The 5,000-nt window shown below is 34.5% G+C and overlaps 1 long non-coding RNA gene across 1 annotated transcript in view; it reads left to right on the top strand.

The window, feature by feature from the left end:
* Positions 1-5,000, top strand: part of LOC115221389 — a 93,911-nt gene that overhangs the window by 2,891 nt on the left and 86,020 nt on the right. Inside the window, exon 2 of the long non-coding RNA XR_005002856.1 lies at positions 2,348-2,427. This is a non-coding gene — a long non-coding RNA (uncharacterized LOC115221389). The remainder of the gene's footprint in view (positions 1-2,347; positions 2,428-5,000) is intronic.

A 5,000-nucleotide genomic window follows, 5' to 3' on the forward strand; every position in this document is an offset into this window, starting at 1 on the left:
GGACCCATATATAGCAGTACACTTTGTTACTCTTGCAGATGTGGAGATGAAGAGTAAAATATTTCTGCTGAAGTAAGAGCATTATTCTTGGGTTAGTTGTCTAATAATATCTGCTTCTAATATGGGCACCGGGCCTAAATATTTAGGAAAGAGAATTAGTTGATTCCATCAACCACTACTCGACTGTTACTTTATTTTATCGACTCCAGTAGGATTGAACTCTGGTGGTAAAGAGGCATTTCTTCAAACGTTCATGCGATTCTGCCAGGGAAACATTGTTTCCCTTTCATTAGGCTGAAGTTTAATTTTTATTTTTTCTATTGGAAAAATATTATTACCTTGGATTTCATTCAATCTGTAATCTTAAATTAAGATTTAATAGCTCGATAAATGATATCCAATGATATATATATACTTATCTACACACACAGACAGGTAAATATCTACATACACATTCTATATGTATATATACATACATACATACATACATGCATACATACATACTTACATAAACACACTCATACATACCCACATATATATACATATACATACATATACATACATATATATAATATATATATATATATATTATATATATATAAGCACAAATAAAGGTTACAAACCTCATTCTGCTAAATCCACTCACAAAGCTCTGGTTGGCCTTGCAAAGATCCAGTAGACAGAAACTGTAGAAGTCACTTAGTTTAAAACCCTTGTCCAAGGTGCCGCACAATGGGACTGAATCCGTAATCATGTGGTTGGGAAGCGAACTTCTTACCACACTACCACGCTACCATATATATATATATATATATATATATATATATATATCTTTCTCTCTTTCTCTCTTTACTTGTTTCAGTTATCTGACTGTGGCCATGCTGGTGCACCGCCTTTAATCGAGCAACTCGATCCCGGGACTTATTCTTTGTAAGCCCAGTACTTATTCTATCGGTCTCTTTTGCCGAACCGCTAAGTGAAGAGGACATAAACACACCAGCATCGGTTGTCAAGCAATGCTAGGGGGACAAACACAGACACACAAACATAGACACACAAACACATATATACATATATACGACGGGCTTCTTTCATTTTCCGTCACAAGGCTTTGGTCGGCCTGAGGCTATAGTAGAAGACACTTGCCCAAGGTGCCACGTAGTGGGACTGAACCCGGAACCATGTGGTTGGTAAACAAGCTACTTACCACACCATTTGACTGAGGCCCTGATGGAACACCGCCTTTAGTCGAACATATCGACCCTAGGACTTATTCTTTGTAAGCCTAGTACTTATTCTATCAGTCTCTTTTGCCGAACCGGTAAGTGACAGGGACGTAAACATACCAACATCGGTTGTCAAACACACACACACACACATACAAACACTCACACAAACACACACACAAACACACACACATATATATACGATGGGCTTCTTTCACTTTCTGTCTGTATCCACTCACAGGGCTTTAGTGCCACGCAGAAGGACTGAACCTGGAACCATGTGGTTGAGAAGCAAGCTTCTTACCACACAACCAGAATCAAGAATACTGCTACATCAAATAAATATATTTGGTGACAGCTTCCTTGCTGGTGTCTGCTTTATTCTGCGTAGCTTTCTGACTATGTGTCTAATGACGCATACCACCAATAACGACGATACAATACTAATCTTAAAACGCTACTCACCCCTATCCATTAATCCAAATGTTCGCTAAACTAAATTACTCTGGGGTTGAAATCATGAATTCACACGGGAGAATCATATAGAAGCGGCATGCCCATATTATCATAGCTCTGTGTTAGCCGAGCATTTCATACCAGTTTGCATATTTACGGATTTAAATTCGATATGTCTAGAGTGAAACATTCTGAAAAATATTTGATTATCTTCTTTTGTTCTGAAGTTTTGCTTGAGTAAAACTTATCAGTCACTCGCCAACAATAATAAATCTCATCGTTATTTCTATCATCTGTAAAATATTCACGCCCAATAAATAAATATAGTCACTTTTTAATACCCTTGTTAAAATGGGTCAATAAATATTATTGACTACGTAGAATTGAATATAGAAAATATCTTAGTCACATTTATCTACAAATTGAATTATAATCATCAGAGAAACCGTTTTATATATTGACATTTAAACGTACGACATATTTTATTCATATTCCCATTTGTTTGTTACAGGACAAAAATAGCATGTCTTTCACTATTAACTTACACTTTGTTTTCAAAAATGTCAAGTAAATTTTCGGTGAAATAAGGTAATAAATGTGATTGAGAGATAAAAATGTGAAGTAGACAAATCCATAAAGCTATTGATTTTTGCATCTTCTTGCAGAAACTGTGAGGCAGTCAACTGTTTCGGAAAACATATTGGATCGGATCAACTACACGCATCGCATCCCTGAAACTTTGAACGTAAGTATACATGATTTTGAATTGTGGACTATTTCTTTAGTTGCTGGTATTCTATCTTTACATTTCTGAGCAATCGTTAGAATCAGAACGATTTTACAATGGAAATTTCCATTTCACATGAAACCAAAATTCATAAAAAATATACAATGGTGTATGTTATTTTTAACCTGATTAACCCTTTAGCATTTAAACCAGCCATATCTGGCCAAAAGTATTCTGCCTGTTTTATGTTCAAAATGGTCAGATCTGGTCTCTCACACCAACCCTACAATGTTGTTTTAAAAATTAACAGCTACCTCATCAAAATCTCATAGCTACAAGATAATGCATGATTAATTCAAAACAATGTGGATGAAAAAGCTTTAATTTTGGCAGAATAATGCGAACACTAAAGGGTTAAAGGTACGATGAATTTACCTTATTCGGATGTGAATAATGTGGAAACGCATGCTGATAAGAAAGCTAAAAGAGGAATCTTCTTATCGAATAAATAAGAATATTCCACACCTTTTTAAGTACAAATTAAAATAATCTCGAAGAAAATTAAAATAACCTCAAAACAAAATTAAAATAATTTTTGAGCAAATTAATGTTGCCTTTTTACCAGAATCATGTCATCATTTGACTGCGGCCATGCCTTGGCACCGCCTTGAAGGGTTTTAGTCGAAAAAAGATCAGGACATTTTATCGGGCTCTATTGCTGGACCACTAGGTTACAGGGACGTAAACACACTAACACCGGTTGTCAAGCAGTGGTGGGGAGAAGCAAAGATAGAAACACACACACGCACACACACACATATTGAGAAAAAAGTCAAAATTTTTGAAAAAAAATATTTTTATTTCTTCATTATTAACGCTTTCGTTCCTTTCTCATAAAATTATGTGAATGTACAAACAGCTTGTTCATTTATATAAAACAGAAGTTTTGTGGGGTGGGGTTCTTTAAAAGAGACCATTGTTTTTTTTGGGGGGGAAGGGTGAGGTTCCATGACAATGGAGATGGATAGATAGAAATATAGGTAGGTGTATAGGGTGATAGATAAATAGATAGATAAATAGATAGATAGATAGAGAGAGAGAGAGTGATGGATAGATAAAGAGATAGATAGTCAGAGAGATAGACAGATAGGTAGAGGAAGAGAGAAGGGGGTATCCCCCTTCCTATTTACCATTTATTTATTTATTTAGTCCTTTACCATTGTATTGGAATGGGTTTAAGGACGGTGACCTCTTCAAAAAAAGAAAAAGAAAAAAGAAAAAGTAAAACGAAAAGGAAAACAGGTGCGGTTTGGTCATCACTGAATGTCATTTTGCTTTCTTTGCTTTCATTTTGCTTTCTATCTCTACTCTGTTGCTGGACCACTAGGTTACAAGGACGTAAACACACTAACACCGGTTGTCAACCTGTGGTGGGGAGAATGTCTTTTTTCTTTCTTTCTCTGTTCCCGTTACCTTGCGTTTTATTTATTTTTTTTTTTTTGAAGTGGACATCATCCTTAAACCCATTCAAATAAAGTAGAGGATTAAATAAATAAATGAGGTGAATAGATAGGGCATATATATATATATATATTATATATATATATATAATATATATATATATATATATATATATATATCGGCGAAAATCACGCACCAAAACATTATTATTATTATTATTATTATTATATTATTATTATTATTATGATTATTATTATTATTATTATTGTGTGAGAGAGCAGTGCATGACCTTGCATGTGGACTACAGTTAGAATTTTCTTCTGGTCGAGTAGCCCATCTCGCTCAAATGGTCAAAATTATTATTATTATCATTATTATTATTATTATTATTACTACTACTACTACTACTACTACTACTACTACTACTACTACTACTACTATCATTTAAGGTTACGAGTTGGCAGAGCCGTTAGCATGCAGGGCAAAATGCTTTGTGGCATTTCGTCCGGTAGTAACAACTGGATCCCAATCCTCTTGCCGGACTGAACACTTACGCGTATATAAGTTTGAAGTACAAAACTCTTACATGATTTTCGTTTACCTCCCTTTTTCGGTATCCCATGAAATGCTAGGTCTTGTAGCTTGACAGAAGCTTCGGTGGTTTGAAGCTGACTTTCGTGTTCCATAAATAAACGAAACATTGTACGCCTAAAACTAATGTTAATATATAAATTCAGATTTATGACGAATCGACGAAAATTTCAGTAAATCACAAAATAAACAATGTATTATGCTTTACCGAAATATCTATTCAAATAGTTTTGGTATCATTTATGTCTAAGACGTGTTTATTTTAATTTGTTTCGAGATTATTTTAAATTTTACACGAAGCGTTATAGAAGTTTTTGGTTTAAGCATTACATAAAAACACATACGTCCCAATAATAACATAACAGCTGCTTAGTACCGGATCAAGGTGACAATCAACTCTCAGTATGCAAAAATTTCGAGATTGGACACAAAATGTAAAATGAAGTTAATCAAAGCTGAAACACATTTCATTTCGTACTGTTCAGTGTAAGTAAGGTGTGGAGATCTTAAATGATGATGTAAGGCGGCGAATTAGCAGA

Source organism: Octopus sinensis, linkage group LG18 (genome assembly GCF_006345805.1).
Source record: "Octopus sinensis linkage group LG18, ASM634580v1, whole genome shotgun sequence".
NCBI lineage: Eukaryota > Metazoa > Mollusca > Cephalopoda > Octopoda > Octopodidae > Octopus > Octopus sinensis.